This window comes from Vulpes lagopus, chromosome 24, assembly GCF_018345385.1.
Source record: "Vulpes lagopus strain Blue_001 chromosome 24, ASM1834538v1, whole genome shotgun sequence".
NCBI classification, from domain to species: domain Eukaryota; kingdom Metazoa; phylum Chordata; class Mammalia; order Carnivora; family Canidae; genus Vulpes; species Vulpes lagopus.
Genome location: NC_054847.1, coordinates 32,352,883 through 32,370,824, shown reverse-complemented (window position 1 = coordinate 32,370,824; position 17,942 = coordinate 32,352,883). Strand labels below are relative to the sequence as shown.

Here is a 17,942-nt window from a genome sequence, read left to right as displayed (position 1 = left end):
TGCAGGTGGGCAGTGGGGGACACGGGCTTGGGGGGGTGGACAGGTTGGGGGGGAGGCGGATGGGTGGGGGGGGCAGGTGGGCAGGGGGGGTGCTATGGGCCTGGGGGTGCAGGTGGGCAGGGAGGTGCTATGGGCCTGGGAGGGGCAGGTGGGCAGGGGGGTGCTATGGGCCTGGGAGGGACAGGTGGGCAGGGGGGGTGCTATGGGCCTGGGGGTGCAGGTGGGCGGGGGGGGGTGCTATGGGCCTGGGAGGGGCAGGTGGGCAGGGGGGTGCTATGGGCCTGGGAGGGGCAGGTGGGCAGGGGGTGCTATGGGCCTGGGGGGTTAGGTGGGCAGGGGGGGCACGGGCCTGGGGGAGCAGACGGGCTTCGGGGGGGCCTGGAGGGGGGACAGGCCGAGGAGGGGGGGGCGGCCGGGCCTCTGCTCCGGGAAGCGGCGTGGGCAGAACCCGGGCAGGTCGGCGCTGCCTCCCGAGGGCTCCTCGTGGCCCGACCCCGTTCTAGGTGGTTGCCCTTCTCCCGAGGCTGCTCGCCGCTGTGGGGGTGTGCATGGGGTCGGGGGGGGGGGGGGCAGTGGGCGGGGAGTCTGCAGGTGAAGAAAGATGACTGCCCGGCGTGGGCCTGTGTGCAGGTGTGGGTGCGGGCGCGCGGGTGCGGGTGCACGCTTGTGGGTGCGGGCGTGGAGCCCAGCGGCAGCGGAGCTGGGGTAGCCCCCCGCCCCCGGGGTGCGCATCCCTCACCCCGTTGCCCCCCCCTCCCTCTTTCCCCCTTCCTCTGCCCTCCCCCCATGCCCTCCCTCCACCCTGGGGCGCCCTCCCCGAGGAGCATGCCTCACCCCCCCCCCGTGCTGCAGCAGCGCTTCGCGGGGGCCTGGCACCTTGGCGGTGAAGGCGCCCTTGCAGGGGCCCTGGGTGCTAACTTCCCGGTTCCCCGTGCCCCCTGGGCCGTCACTGGGCCTGGATCCGGAGCGCCGCCGGGTGGAGCACGGGCTGTGGAGACGCGGCTCCCTGGGGGCCCAGGTGCCTGAGGGAGAGTCAGGGGGCGCAGGGCGCGGTGCAGTGACCCCGGGGCGGGGCGGCTCCAGGTGGCCTCGGAGTGCCCGGCCCTAGCTCATCCCTCCCCGGAGCCCACCCCGGGGCCCCTGCCAGGTGCAGCAACCCACGCTGTCCCGAGACCTGAGCTGCCCCGCCGGTGGGCCCTTGACCCGACCCGGTAACCTGCCAACAGCCTCTCTGGGCCCTGTTACATCCCAGGTGCCCTGGGGGGAGGGGCAGGTCAACATGGCCCCCCCAGGTCAGGTCAGGCTAGGCCAGGCCAGGTCATGTCAGGTCGGGTCAGGTCAGGTCAGGTCAGGCCAGGCCAGGCCAGGTCAGGTCAGGTCATGCCAGGTCAGGCCAGGCCAGGTCAGGTCAGGTCAAGCCAGGCCAGGTCAGGTTAGGTCAGGCCAGGTCAGGTCAGGTCACGCCAGGTCAGGTCAGGTCAGGCCAGGCCAGGTCGGGTCAGGTCAGGTCAGGCTGGGTCAGGTCAGATCAGGCCAGGTCAGGTCCGGCCAGGCCAGGCCGGGCTCAAGCCAGCCTGCAGATTGAGTGTTTAATCAGGACTGTAGGGGCTTTGCTGTTGAGCTTGGCTTTTAGTGAAGAATTCGAGGGGGTAGTGTTTTCCGGAGTTCGTGTTCTGACACACTTGAGAGGATTTCTCAGGCGTGTAGACCAGTCTGGAATAACCAAGGTACTGCTACCCTGAGAAGTTTCTTACGAGGGACCTTGGGAGGTTCACCCAGCATCTAGGAGATGGGGTTCAGTTGATACTCTGCCTCCCTTTCACTTTTATTCACCTTTACTTCTTTCAGGAGTGCATTTTAAAAAATGATCTGTGACAGAGACATAAGACTTTTTGAACATAAATAACAAAGATATCTTTAAAGCATTTTGGCAGGAAATGCAGGCATATCCATATACTCATACATGGGAAAATCATTCAGGGCAAACAAGGCTTGCTTAATTAGGTATGTCTTTACTTGCCTTTGCTTTCTTTTTTAAGACACCAATCATAACATTTTGTATAATCAATCATTATTTTTAAACAGATTAGTTTAATGTATGTGAATTATATGTAATAGTGTCTATGCCCCCCCTTTTCTTACTACCTGGTGCTGTGGCCTAGCCTTGAGTTTTTGTGACCTGTGTATGTGTTTTTCTTTCACTTTATCTCTCTCTTCTGTTCGGTCGTTCATCATCCTGTGCAATGACAAAAGCAACTCTAAGACATCGACTTACTTTTAGAGAAATCCCCGCGCACCCCCCGAAATACAGTAATAAATGATATGTAACAGTAGTTTGAAATAAAGGAGCTATTAAAACAGGGGTGTCATGGATAGGGCAGCCAGATGTTCTGGAGGAAATGATGGTGATGCTACTTTGAATGATGGATGATGACACCTTCCATGATAGGAAATATCGTGAGGAACTGACTCTCGACTTGGCATTACCTGTCACCTTCCATTATGAAGAGGACGAAACTAATTCCCCTTCTGCCCTTGAGTAGTGCCATGTAGGAAACACACAGCCACAGGTCATAGCATGGAACTATTTATATCCGGATTTTTTTCCTGTTTTAGTCAGTTTGAGTTGGGAGACAGCTGCTCTGTGAACAGGCACTAGAGGGAGCCAGACCCCTGTGGATGAATTCTTGGTCCTTGCTGGATGGAGCAAGATCCTCGCCCACAAACTTTTGAATTTAGTGCTCATTTTAGTCCACAGACGTGGTTACATGTGTACCTGAAATTTAAAAACTACAGAATTTAGAGAGTCGACTGTTACACATTCAAAGGGACTTAAGGGACCTATTATCTAAATACAACCTATGGACCTTGTTTGGATCTTGATTCAAGAAACAAACCAGCTTTAAAAAGATCTTTGTGGGACAGCTAGGGAAATTTGAACAGGGACTAAGTATTATATCATGGAATTGTTGTTAATTTTATTAGGTGTGATAATGGTATCTTGGTGATGTTAAAAAGCCCTTTTTAAATGCCATTAAAGATACATATGGAAGAATTTTGCATGACATGATATGATGCCTATAATTCACTATAAAATATGAGAAAGAAAATGTGTGTATATGTATGTGTAGATGTAACAAGAGTGATGACATCTTGATAATTGCTGGGTCTGGGGTTCATTATACTATTTGTTCTACTTTTGTGAGTATTGGAAATTTCCCATCAAAAGTAAAAAAAAAAAAACACATACACACACACAGTATTTTCTTACAATTTATACTTATGGTTTAATTTTTGATCATCTACTGTTTATGTGTATTTCTTAGGTTACAAAGTCAAGTATCCAAGAAAATGTCATCTTTTCCCTCGAAGGGTAGCAGATTATGCTAGTCCAAAATGTGACAGTTGGAGTCCAGGACATTCTACCCCAAATGTGCTGCTATGGTGTATTGATTATTTTGAGCTGAAGGCACTTGAAAAACACCAAATGCAGGCAGAGGCTTTCTCTAGACTCTCCTATCTGCCTAAAGACACATTTTCCAAAAGGAACCCAGTTGTCATAAATCTCGCTGAGTTTTGTCAGCCAAGGACTATTGACTCTTGTCACAGGAGAGGAATTAGAAGTTATCATATTCAGATGGACTTTGTCACAAACTATCAATATACCTCCTATGTGTTCTGCTAAGGACTCATTTATCTTTCCTAAAAATGATTTACTTTCCCCTAAAAGGGCTACATGCCTCCTCCCCATTCCCGATTAATATGGTATTTAATCCTCGTTTCTGAGCCATCTTGAGGAATTACTTTTTTTTTTTTCCTGGTGTTGGGCATGGATTCCACGTTAATAAACTTCTGTTTGTTTTTCCCTTGTTAATCTGTCTTTTATTACAAGGGTCTCAGCTAAGAACTCAGAAGGGTAGATGGAAAATTAATTTCCCTCACCTATGCCCCCGCCCCGTAATATAATCTCTATTTGAGTTTCTATTACACTAGATATCTGAAACTAAATATCATTTAATTTAGAGTAATCTCACATTGCCGTAAGTCGGAAACTTAATTCAAGATACTCTTAGTCAGTTCTGGGTTTTAGCACCGGCATTGGCACAGCAGTGCAAGTAGTGAAAGCCGGTGAGTGAGAAGTAGTGGTGGTGAGGTGGGAACTGGTCCATGGTTGTCGTCTCTGTGGTTGGATGCCTAGGAGGATGACGTTGATCTTCTTTCCGGTCAGTTTGTCCCACAAATGACAGCCACGTTGCCTGATGCTCGGCGGCAAGCCTTCTCTTCTGTGTTGCTATCCCTCTCCTGCAGTGGGGGAAACATCCAGAGGTTTTCCTATCCTACTCTGGCTTTCTCAGCCCTGCCTATGTAGCCATTGCTGCTCTACTCTTGTGCCACATTTGTCATGGAAGGCCCTGGAGGGCTTCTCTAGAACACTTGCCACTTCCCTCGGCTATGTTTGGTGACAAAGGCACAGGTGCCTTCTGCTTTCAAGTTCCTTTACAAATCTGGGCGCTTTGGGATATACTCAGAAGAGAGGGACATGACACAGGCCACCTTCTTAAGGAAATACCACGATATCCAGCATCCCTTCCTGAAGCCTGTTGTGTCTACGACTGAACTGGTGGGTGGGCAGGTAGACACAGTAGGGACTCTTCTCTGATTGCTTATAGCATGACCGTGCCCAAAGTCCTGCAGAACTCTGGATGCAGAGAAGGGTCAGGGTCAATGGGAAGTTGGAAGGAACATTTTCAATAATTAATATAATAAAATGTTATCCTGTTGAATAATTTATTTTTGTTTTTTATTTTTATTTTTTTTTAATTTTTATTTATTTATGATAGGAACACAGTGAGAGAGAGAGGCAGAGACACAGGCAGAGGGAGAAGCAGGCTCCGTGCACCGGGAGCCCGATGTGGGATTCGATCCTGGATCTCCAGGATCGCGCCCTGGGCCAAAGGCAGGCGCCAAACCGCTGTGCCACCCAGGGATCCCTCCTTTCTTCTTTCTTTCTTTCTTTCTTTCTTTCTTTCTTTCTTTCTTTCTTTCTTTCTTTCTTCTTCTTCTTCTTCTTCTTCTTCTTCTTTCTTTCTTTCTTTCTTTCTTTTCTTTTTAAGATTTTATTTATTTATTCATGATAGACATAGAGAGAGAGGCAGAAAAAGAAGCAGGCTCCATGGTGGGACCCCGATGCGGGACTTGATCCCGGGACTCCAGGATGGCACCCTGGGTCAAAGGCAGGCACTAAACCACTGAGCCACCCAGGGATCCCCAGCCTCTGGGTTCTTTAAGTGGGGATCAGGTACCTATTTGTTAAGGTTTTTAAATCTCAATTTTCTTTTTTTTTTAAAAAGATTTTATTTATTCATGAGAGACACACACACACACACACAGAGGCAGAGACCCAGGCAGAGGGAGAAGCAGGCTCCATGCAGGGAGCCCCAAATGGGACTCGATCCCGGGTCTCCAGGATCAGGCCCTGGGCTGAAGGCAGATGCTCCACCGCTGAGCCACCCGGGCTGCCCTCAGCCTCAATTTTCTTATGTATAAAGCGGAGGCGGTAACGTCTAAAGTATCTGTGCATCTGTGTATGTGAAAGTGCACAAAGAGAGTTGGGCCCGCCATATAGAAGCAATAAATGGCAGCCATTTTCAGGAAGAATAACAAAAGCGGGAAAAAGGCCCATTTGCAATTTTTCCAACTGGTTATTAGACCTTTCCCCTCGAATGTCCCAAGTATTAGGTCGGGTCTCATAGGACTTCATGGGCATTTGAGTGCAGCTCCGGGAAGCTGAAGTCACTGCAGCCGAGAACAGGTTCTCTCTCTGGTACTCACTCTTAGCTACGTAGAGCCTCAAGTCTTGTGGTATTTTTAAGAAACGACTGCTTAGCTTTCGTTGCCAGTGTGGCCCATCCTTTATGAACTGTCAGTGGAAAGGAAGCAGATGAAAGGAGGAATTCCAAGGGTATAATATCACCATGGCCTCATGAAATGGGGGAAAGAAACCAAACAATTCATAGTGGACAAGCTTCCAGATGTTTATTGCCAAGACCTGCTCAGAGTAAAAAAAAAAATGCAAACAAATGCCATGTCTCTGTCCTGCACTGTAAGAAAAAGCAAAGTTACTTTACTCAGCTTTAAAAAAAAAAAAAAAATTTCCTTTTCTACCCTCCATTATGGCTTTGGTGTTCTGGGTAGGAGAGGAAGATAAATTGCTGCTCGATTTTCCTGGGAGTTTTGACAGTGATTCCATGTTGAGCTGGCCTCTGATTCCTCTTTACTCTTAGACCTTGGAGTTCAACCCCTCCAGAGAGATGTTCAGCTTTGTGATTAGCTTCCTTCCTGAGGTAATATGGTGCTTGCTGGTGATGAGGTGGCAAGAATTGACTTGGGGTAAGAAACTGCAGTCTCCCATACACACAGGCTCTCTGTCTAGGTATGATCTATTAATTAATCGTATGCGTCTATTAGGTTTTAGTGCTTTACTGTGTGAAGTCAGTTCTGTGAAAAAAAATGTGGCTTGTATTCCACAATCAGTTATTCTCACAGCACTATTTAATACAAAGCTCTCCGATTCAGAGTGTTTTTGAAAAAGTATCCTTGCATTCATTTCTGTTGTGGGTGTAAGCCTTATGATGGGTCCATCCAAATAATCCATATAAGCCCTACATCTGAAGACCTTGAACACCATAAGATCTGCAAAATCACTTTTGCCATATAAAACAGCATATTCACGAGTTTTGGAGATTAGGATATGGATGTCTTTGGGGTCCGTTACTCTAACATATCCTACCCTCTGTTTCATGAAGATTTACTTTTGTCCAGATGTAAAATACATTCATTCCCATTCCAACACCTCAAAAAGTATCAGCCCAGTTTTGTATTAAATGAAAGTCACAGATCTCATCAGCTCTAAAGTCCCACAACTCATCAGGTATAGGTGAAGCTCTGGGTGATTCCGAGGCTCAATTTATCTCCATCTGTGAACCTGTGGAACTCAAGAAACAAGTTGCCAGCTCTCTAAGTACAACGATAGGATAAACACGAGATAACAGACATAGATGTTCTAATTCAAAAGGTGAGAAAATAAAAAGAGTGAAGAAGTCACCTGTCCTTCAAGACCCAGCAGGGCACACATTAAATTTCAAGGCCTGTGAACAAACTTCTGTGGTTCATAGCTTTACCCCCTGGGCTGGAGGCTATGGCCTTGGTCATCCTTCTGTCTTTATGAAGGAGAGCAGGTGTTTGCAGATGTGAAGTTTTATCAGTCTGTTTCCTGCTTGGAGAATTTTGGGAATCTGGCAGCTGTCTTTCATTTCATCTTCTTTGCATCCCCTTTAATTCAAGCTGCCAGTGTTTCTACCTCTTAATATTCTCAAAAACCTTGTGGATCTCCCATGTATGTCATGGGGATTTACTCCATTAGATAGGAAGCTTCTTTGCAGATATTTCTTGGATAACTCAACCTCTGGTCCTCATTCCTGACTTCTGCTGAGATTATTGAGAGGACCCATGAATTATGTACCTAATCTATTCAGAGAACTCCCTGGGACTGAATGCTTGGACTTTCTGAGCACTCTGAAGGTTCTTCAGCCACACCCTCCGCTTTCTCTCCAGAGCATGATTTCCTAATAAGTGAATCTCCTGATTTTACTGTCTTTTGATATCTGGATAGGTTCAGAGTTTTTCAAATCATCTAGTCCTGGTTTCTCTGGCTGAATGATTCTTCTTTTAACCTCTTTCCTCTAGCACTTTACTATAAGCACCCAGAAGAAACCCGGCCTCACCTTCAGCACTTTGCTTGGAAATCTCAGCCTTATATCCAAGCTCCTCATTTATCAGTTTGCTTTGTAGATAACTGCAGGATACAGTTCGTTTACGCTTTTTGTCACTATATCTATACAAGGATCTGCTTTCCTCTAGTTCTCAGTGATATGTTCCTATTTCCTTAGTGGTACTTTTGATGTCCATATTTCTACCAACAGTCTCTTTATGACAGCTTAGGTATTCTCTGAGACTATATATATACATTTCTGTGCATGGTTGCCCTCCTCCTTCTGCCCTCCATTCCTCCAATGGAATATTACTCAGCCATTAGAAACGACAAATACCCGCCATTTGCTTCAACATGGATGGAACTGGAGGGTATTATGCTTAGTGCAGTAAGTCAATCGGAGAAGGACAAACAGTGTATGTTCTCATTCATTTGGGGAATATGAATAATAGTGAAAGGGAATATAAAGGAAGGGAGAAGAAATGTGTGGGAAATATCAGGAAGGGAGACAGAACATAAAGACTCCTAACTCTGGGAAACGAACTAGGGTGGTGGAAGGGGAGGAGGGCGGGGGGTGGGGGGGAATGGGTGACGGGCACTGAGGGGGACACTTGACGGGATGAGCACTGGGTGTTATTCTGTATGTTGGTAAATTGAACACCAATAAAAATTAATTTATTAAAAAATAAAAAAAACCCTAGGGACTTAAAGCAACACAAATTTGTTACCTTATAGTCTGGAGACAAATATGAAATCTATCTCATGGGCTAAAATGTGAAGAATCAGCAGGGCTGCATTTCTTTTGTACTCTTGAAGATAATTTATTCCTTAATTTTTCCAGCTTCTAAAGGCTTCCCATATTCCTTAGTTTTTGCCTCTCTTCCAGCAGCCACACTGCTCTAACCTCAGCTTCCATTGTCACATCTTCTTCTGTGACTCTGACTCTTTGACTCTCTTCTTTCACTTATAAGGATCCTTATGATTACACTGATCCCACCTATATAATTTAGGACAGTCTCTCTACCTTAAATGCTTAAATTAATCACATCTGCAGAGTCCCTTTTGCCAAGTAAGGTAACATATTCACAAGTACTGAGGACTAGAATGTGGACTTCTCTGGGGGACTATTATTTTGCTCATCATAGCATCTTAACTGTCTCAGGTTGCATTCTCTGGAATCAGGGACTGAGAGTCTGGTTGAGATGCAAAGATTTTAGGGATTAACACCTGAGGAAGGAAGCAAGAATGGGCAAAGAAAAAGTTGGATTTTGATGTGGGTCTGATAAAACCTTGCCGAACTCAAGGCCAGTTGCTATCAAAGTTGTCCTGTATTGAGCCAGAATGTTACCCCCAGCTTGTTCGATCACTGAATAGACATTGTCTACAGTGAAGGAGCTTTCTGCAGCTGAGGCAGACTCTGAAAGAGCCAACCCTTGGAGACTGTCTGCTGGTCACTAGGGGAAGTTCTTCCTTGAAGGGTACCCTGGATCATGCATCTTCGTGTTTATCACGTGTATTGGGTCATGGTGAATGTGAAAGAGATTAGAAGGTAGGTGGCTAGTTCCTGCAACTTTTGAGTTGGAAGCTTCTCCTGGACCAGCTCTCAAGTCCTGGGATAGTAGTGGTTCAACTATTATAGTATTTAGGGTAGCCATTTAGCTTAGGAAAGAACTCATTTGGGGTCCAGGAACCAATGGCCGTAATGGAAGTTTCCCTCTATGCTTAGAGCATTCCTTCTGGAGGTTGTTGGGGAAAGTCTAGTTTATTCAACACCCAGATACAGTCTTCTGTCTCCATGCCAATAATTATTGTCATCACCTAATTTCATATTGCTATTATTTATTGAACCCTTACTCTGTACCAAGCACTGTGATAAGTATTTTACATGTAGCATCTCACTTAATCATTTCAATATGGCTGGGAACAGGTCAGGAACCAGATATGGGTTAAGTAAAAGGACATGAAAAATTTCAATTCTAGGCCCAGTGATCCTTCTTGGGATTGTTATATCACAGCTCAGCAACAGTAGACCTCTGGTCACCATCTTCTTTTGTCCAAGTCTTGACACATAACTACAGTATGTTTAAAACATGGAATGGGGGGTCACTGAGATCAGTTGTTCGAGTTCTAGAACACTGCACTACTTTGCCATTCCAACATTGACTCTGTCCTAATAAGTTCCACTGTTCTCTAGAAGGTGCTGAATGGTTTTTCATTCTTTTAAAATTTAGATTCAGGCTTCATTTTTGGTGGGGTTTGAGGCCAAATGGGAGAAGAGATTTGTCACGCTATTTGTATCATTAAATTCTGATTACCCAGTGAAAGTGACAGGTAAGACCATTAGTCTAGAAGCTATAGCCAAAGCAACCCTGCTAATTTTCTCTGACATTGAATGTTTTGGTGTGTTTTTTCCTATGCTCAGTATTTATGATGATCAGAAAAACAAGTCATGTCATATATAAAGATATTTGCAAACATGCTTACATTTTCTGTGTGATATGGTGTCTTTTTGAAGTTCTGGGCTCAGCTATGAAAATCTGTTCCACTCTTGTAGACTCATGTAACTAAAATTTAGACTCTTTTTAAACTATGAGAGAGAGCTATCAAAGACAGCTTAAATCCTCTCAGTTGTAATTTTGTACTTAAAATTTAAAGTCACATGTTTGAAGTCTCTTGCATGATTATAGTCTGCATGTATAATTTCTCTTCAGTGCTAGACACTTTTGAATTCTCTAAAATAATCTGTAACTTCCCAAGCATATTCATGTGAACAAGATCTTGAGTTCTAAAAGTATATATACTTTTATTTATTTATTTTTAATTTAAATTCAATTAGCCAACATATAGTACATCATTCGTTTCAGATGCAGTGTTCAATAATTTCATCCTTTCTGATGGTGATGCCTAGTTGGTTTCTATCACGATTTTGAGCTTTCTGGCAACAAGTAAACTTGAGATAATAGCTTTCTTACAGAAATAGAATTCTCTGGCTATGTCATGAATGCAGTCCTTGAGAGAAAAGGGAGGCACAAATGATTACATGTATGTTTGATGGGACAAGACCTTGACAATTTTGTTAGTGGATCTCCTCTACAATACACAGGAAAAGCCTTGCAACTAGCTTTCCTAAGTTGAGGCTTTCACTGTTTGCCCTGTATTAGTTTTGTATTGCTGGTATAACAAATTTCCAGCAATTTAGTGGCTTAAAATGATGTACTATAGCTCTGGAGGTCATAAGAAGCTCAAAATGTGTCTCACTGGGCAAAAACCCAATTCTTTGCCATTTCCGGGTTCTAGGGACTGCCTGCATCCCTTGGCCAACAGAGTCGTTTCAATCTGACTATTACTCTTCTGTTAATGCAGATAAACAGTTATCTGGCTCAGACCCTCTTGCCTCCCTCTTAAAAAGGACACCTCTGATTACATTAGGTCCTGCTGAATAATTCAGGGTAATTTCCTTAACATAATCACATACTCAAAGTTCCCTTTGCAGTGTATGGTATCATATGCACAGGTTCCAGGGATTTGGACATGGACTTTTTGGTGCGCAGTTATTCAACTTAGGATATACTCATTCATGTTGAGCTTTCCAACCAAAATGGCTCCAGCTAGACCTCTTCAATGGCTTCCTATTTCTTCTCACATCAAATCCATATTTATTTATTTATTATTTTTTAAAAAGATTTTATTTATTTATTCATGAGAGACAGAGGCAGAGACACAGGCAGAGGGAGAAACAGGCTCCCTGCAAGGAGCCTGATGCGGAGCTTGATCCTGAATCCTGGGATCACACCCTGAGCCAAAGGCTGACGCTCAACCGCTGAGCCACCAGGGTGTCCCATTTGGAGTTTTCTTTTGTTGGTTCATGACTTTTAAAAACTTCCACTTAGAAGGTAATAAAATAGATCTCAACTTGGTATCTACCGAGTAAACAATAGAGGCTTCTGTATGGATCCATTCCATAACCCACTGTAAAACCATTTTTCCTCATTTGGAGGGCTTGGACACAGATAGTGGACCTTTCTCAAACTTAAAACAATAGACCATGTGGCCTTTTTGTGTTTACTTGCTGGTAATTATTGATACATTTGATTGAATTTTACTTAAGGTGTAATTTCATTATAACACTCCACCCAGAAGGAAATTATGGATAAAGGGAAAATAGTCCCCCTTACTTTTAATTGTGGAGTTTATCAAAGACGCTTTTGTTATTTACCAAAAGAAACTGATGATTGTTGAATGGCCAATTTGGCTTAGGTCAGTTTGCAATAATGAACTTAGGAAAAAGATATTATTATTATTATTATTTTAAAGATTTTATTTATTTATTCATGAGAGACACAGAGAGAGAGTCAGAGACAGAAACAGAGACACAGGCAGAGAGAGAAGCAGGCTCCATGCAGGGAGTCAGATGTGGGACTCGATCTTAGGACTCCAGGACCATGCCCTGGACCGAAGGCAGGCACTAAACCACTGAGCCATCCAGGGGTCCCAGATATTATTATTATTGCCTTCATTTTATAGATGAGTATACTAAGGGATGTAAAATCAGGTGACTGAACACTGATAGGTTAGGATTTAAATCTAGGCAGTATGAGTTGAAGGTATTTGCATTTATCTTTATGCGAAACAATTGGTATATGTTTATATTCACTTGGGGCAATTGGCAGACATGACATATGAAGACTAGAGACTGCTGTGTAGAGTAGTGAAAGGAAAAAAAATTCTAAAAATTTATTTATTTGAGAGCAAGTGTGAGCAGGGGGAGGGGCAGAGGGAGAGGAAGAGGATTTTAAGCAGACTGTCTGGTGAGCACAGAGCCCACATGGGGCTTGATCTCAGGACCAAAATCAAGTCGGATGCTTAACTGACTGAGCCATCCAGGTGTCTGAAGAAAATGTTTAAAGACTTGAAAGTATGGCTTCTTTTCTCCACTAGTAACATTCAAAAGCAGGGTACATCTTTTGTATATTAAGTAGGTCTATTTAGTTTCTTGCCTCCATTGCTGTGGAAGAGAAGTAGGAAGGAACTTACTGATTGGCTTCAAGGTAAACTTACTAGTAGCACCTTACCTGGAAGGAATTTATTGCCTACATCTCCCAAGATGGTGTAAAGGGCTGTTGGCCTGTGTAGACAGTGCAGTTATATACATAGTAATTGATTCTAAATATACAAATCGTATATATAGAGGACTGTATATGGTGTGTGTGTGTATATTTATGTTCCATAAAGTTGTTTTGGTTCATTTCACATAATTCATTTTTCTCTGTCTTGAAGTCTCAACTTATAAGACTGTTCCATATATATTTTAGCCAGAAATACTAAACCTTCAAAGAATATCAATATTGACTATAACAGAATTGACTATAATGGAATATAACTCTATATAGTTATATAGTTATATAACTATAATGTGTTGCTTTTACATTATTGTGGATATTAAGTGATAATTAATTTTAACCAAAGTCACTTACATTGAAGTATCCTTTTCAGTAAAATTTATGAAACCCCTATGATGTCAAAATAAAGAATCTGACTCTTAGGGGTGACTACTGATGTCTGATTTATGCACTGTGAGCAAAATGTGATACAGGGAATGGTATCACTATAGATTATGGAAAATTAGAATAGCAAGAAAACTACATTTTAGAAAAATAACAACAATGCAATTGTCTTTTAAATTTTCCTTTCTAGCTGGTAAACTCAATTTCAGTCAGGGAATACCTTTAATCATCATCAAATGAATAAATCCCTGCAGCTACTCATCTTGGAGCACAATTCATGGGGTTTGCCCCCATGACAAGCAGCCCCATCACAAACCAATGCTTATATAATTTATACTGTTTGCCTTTATGACTTTTAATTTATAGTTCATGTTTGAAACTGCAGGTTATTTTCTCTTTTCAAAGAATTTTAATATGAATGAGATGTTTTTTCACACCATTAGGCAACTTAGTATCTTATGCCTCAGTTTCAACTGTTTTTAAGAATTATGGTCTGTATTTTTGCTGGGCTCTCCAGGTTCTTCCCAAACACATTTAATGAACAGTATCATATAGCTTATTTTTTTTTTTTAATGTCCAGGTGACTCCAAACATAAGTCCAAACTTGGTTAATAGTCTGATTAGGTATTTTTTACTTGACATGGTAACAGACAACCGGAGGAAATTTAATTATTTATATAAAGTGGAAAATGAGAAAGAGAGACTGGTATAAAAAGACAAAGCATCAGTAATAATAATAGTAATGGCAATAATCCCCAAGTTTGCTGGTCTTTTCACTTTCTTATTAATGGTGTCTTTTAATGAATAGAAACTGCAAAGTTAATGAAGTCTAGTTTATTCATCTTTTTACTTAGTGAATTTTGTGTTCCTTTGAAAAAAAATCTTTGAGCAAGAACACATTTTCCTGTGTAGTCTTTTTTTTTTTTTTTTTAGATTGATTGATTGATTTTAAGGAGTAGGGTTAGTAGGGGCACAGGGAGAAGGAGTGTGAGAATCCCAAGTAGACTCCTTGCTGAGCATAGCTCCTGACCTGGGGCTTGGTCTCAGGACCAGGACTCCAAGATCATGACCTGAGCTGAAAGGAAGAGTCGGGGATTTAAGTAAGTGAACCACCCAGGCGCCCCTTCCTTCGTAATCTTACGGGAGGTTTAGTGCAGTGCCTTTCACGTTTAGGTCTGTGATTCACTTGGAACGGAGAAGTTTATATGTATGTGGTATGAGGTAGAGATAACATTTCCCCCCCCAGTTGATCTAGCACCATTTATTGGCAAGATCACTCTCTCTACAGTATTATGGTTGACACCTTTATTGTAAATTGGCTTACTCTAAGTGTCTAGGAATATTTCTAGACTTAATTTTTCCATTGGTCCATTTGTCTGTTCTTGTATCTGTAATTTAATTGATTTCTGTAGCTTTGTCTCATGTATTGATAACTGGTAGTGGAGAAACCTTCTACTTTGTTTCTTTTCTTGAAGATATTGGCTATATTGTAATCAGGTTGTTAGTTTCTCCCTACCTTATCCTTAATTGCTAGCATTTTGATTGGTGCTACCTTAAATTCGGAGAGAATTGATGTTTTTAATAAGACCACGTCTTCTAAATCATGCACATGGTACTTCTGCATGGAGGTCTTGCTCATCTTTTGTTAGATTTATTTTTAGGTGTTTGATATTTTTTGATGCTAGTATAAATTACATTTTTCAAAAAAAAATTACATTTTTCAAAAAAAAATTACATTTTTCTACAGTTTATTTCTCATATAGAAATACAGTTGATTTTAAAATATTGATCTTGTATCTTGTGACCTTACTAAATTCTTTTGTCATTCATACTTACCTTTAGATCCATGTATTTGTACATGAATACATATTCATGTATTTTTAGATATTCTGTATAGATTTATTTATAATTATTTTGTTCATGACACTATCTTTTTAAAATCATTTTAAAAAATTTATTTTGACAGAGAGAGAGAGAGAGCAAGAGCATGCACACAAGCAGGGGGAGCAGCAGAGGGAGAAGGAGAAGGAAGCAGGCTCCCCGTTGAGCAGGGAGCCTGATGCAGGGCTCCATCCTAGGACCCTGGGATCATGACCTGAGCTGAAGGCAGAAGCTTTAACTGATCAAGCCACCCAGGTGCCTATGTTCATGACATTGTTATATATCTTTTAATCTAAGGAAACACGCCTTTCATCACTTCTGGAAAATTTCCTGCCTTTGTTTTAGTCGAATATAGCTCCTTCATTTTTCTAGTTTTTAAATTTCTTTCTCTCAGTCAGAGATATTATTGTAAGACTTCACATCATCAAAGACACCAAAGAATCTTCAAAGCAACCTGAAAGAAAAAGATTACTCATAAAGGAACAGTAGTTAGATTGACAACAGATTTCATGTTACCAGAAAAAGAAACCGAAGGACAGCTATCCGAAAGGATAGCTAAGAGGAGCTATCAACCTAGAATTCTTTTTTTTCTTTAAGATTGTTTATTTATTTATTCATTCATGAGAGACACAGAGAGAGGCAGAGACACAGGCAGAGGAAGAAGCAGGCTCCCTCTGGAGAGCCCGACGTAGGACTCGATCCTGGGATCCCGGGGTCACGTTCTGAGCTGAAGGCAGACGCTCAACCACCCAGGCGTCCCCTAGAATTCTTTATCAGACTAAAATTTCTTTCAAGAAAGTGTGAAGTAAAGACATTTTCAGTGGAAGACTCAGTTAATTTAATTCTCCAGTAACATTATTAAGAAATACTTATATGTATATGTCACTAGGAAGAGAGATTGCAGAATAAAACAATATTAGGGGGATGGGGAGAAGATGTAACTACATGATAGATTTAAACAAGTGTTTGGAGATTACCATGAGCGATAATAGTCTTCCTGTACATTTGAAAACTTTATTTTTTATATTTTTTTAAGATTTTAATTATTTATTCATGACACACACACACACAGAGAGAGAGAGAGAGAGAGAGAGAGAGAGAGAGAGAGGCAGAGACACAGGCAGAGGGAGAAGCAGGCTCCATGCAGGGATCCTGATGTGGGACTTGATCCCGGGTCTCCAGGGTCACACCCTGGGCTGGAGGTGGTGGTGCTAAACTGCTGAGCCACTCAGGGCTACCCGAAAACTTACTTTAAAGGAACAATTTTCTAAAAAAAAAGTTTTCAAATTGGATGCTGGAACAGGCCAAGATTCATTAATAACATTGAGTAAAATTAAATCATTCCATATAAAAAAGTCAAAATAAAGGCCCAGATGGTTTAAGTATGAATTCTAACAACTCTCCAGAAACAGATTACCTGTATACAAATTATTGCAATAAATAAAAAGGAATTTTCTGCTCATACTTATTTTATGATTTTTGTATAACTTTGATTATAAAACAAGATATATTAGGACAATACAAGGAAAGAAAATTATGAACATAGATATAAAATTACTAAAAATACCATTAAACAAAATTTGCAAGTGCTTATCATGATGAAATGTATCCCATCTAAGTTGATTTTACTCCAAGAATAAAAGACGTTAACATTAGATAAAATGTAATTTTGGGATGTTGGGGTGGCTCAGTGATTGAGCATCTGCCTTCAGCTCATGGCGTGATCCTGGAGTCCCAGGATCGAGTTCCATGTCGGGCTCCCTGCATGGAGCCTGCTTCTCCCTCTGCCTGTGTCTCTGCCTCTCTCTCTCTCTGTCTCTGTCTCTGTCTCTGTCTCTGTCTCTGTCTCTCATGAATAAATAAACAGAATCTTTAAAAAAAAATGTAATTTTAAACCAGAAACTCTCCATAAGCTAAAAAAAAAAAATCTATTAAACTCGCAGCAAGTATCATGCTTAGTGGTGATACATCTGAGAAGAAAACAGACTACACGCTGCTTGGCAAAAGTGTTGCTTGTCTGGGGTCTATTTAGGATGATTGAAGAATATCCTCTTTTGTATCTCAACTATATATTTGAAGACTTCTAAGTGATAAACTGCAGTTCATGTCAGAAGAGCTGTGATCTACAGATAATTTATTTTTAGGTGTCAAACAGTTCATTCAAGCACTTTCAGATTTCAGTGCTGGGAATTTGGTTTTGACATTTAGACAAAGACAGGCTGCTTATATTTTAGAGGATTCCAACTTAAATTCATCTTCTAATCTGATTATATATACATTTCATACAAGAGTTTATCCATATAATACATTGGGAAAATCCATAACAGAGGTATTGCTTTAACTTATGTAACAAGATAATGATTGTTGTATAATGTTATACTGAATCTTTTGCTATCGCATGCCACAAGAAAGAGCTATAGCAGGTGTAAGGATTGAAAAGGGGGAACAGGTGGTTGGCATTCCTAGACTGTATGATTGTCAATCCAAGAGAATTAGAACCAATAAGAAAATTCAATAACTTTTACTAGATACAATGCAATTATAAAACAGCTAATGGCACTTTATTCAGAGACAAAAAGCAATTAGAAAATGTAATTTAGAATAGAGATCCCACAGACAATGGCAAGAAAAATGATAAGGAATCTAGGAGTACCTTTAACAAAAGGTACTTAAGATATTATTTCTAAAATGATAAATTTTATAAAATCTAAAATTATAAAACTTTATTAAAATATGAAAGAAAATCTAAATAACTGAGAAGTAGTCTCTGTTGATGGATGAGGTTA

At 41.7% G+C, this 17,942-nt stretch overlaps 1 pseudogene; it reads right to left on the bottom strand.

Annotated features, from left to right (window-relative positions):
• Window positions 1-324: 324 nt before the first annotated feature.
• LOC121481878 overlaps window positions 325-17,942 on the bottom strand; it is a 64,951-nt pseudogene continuing 47,333 nt past the window's right edge.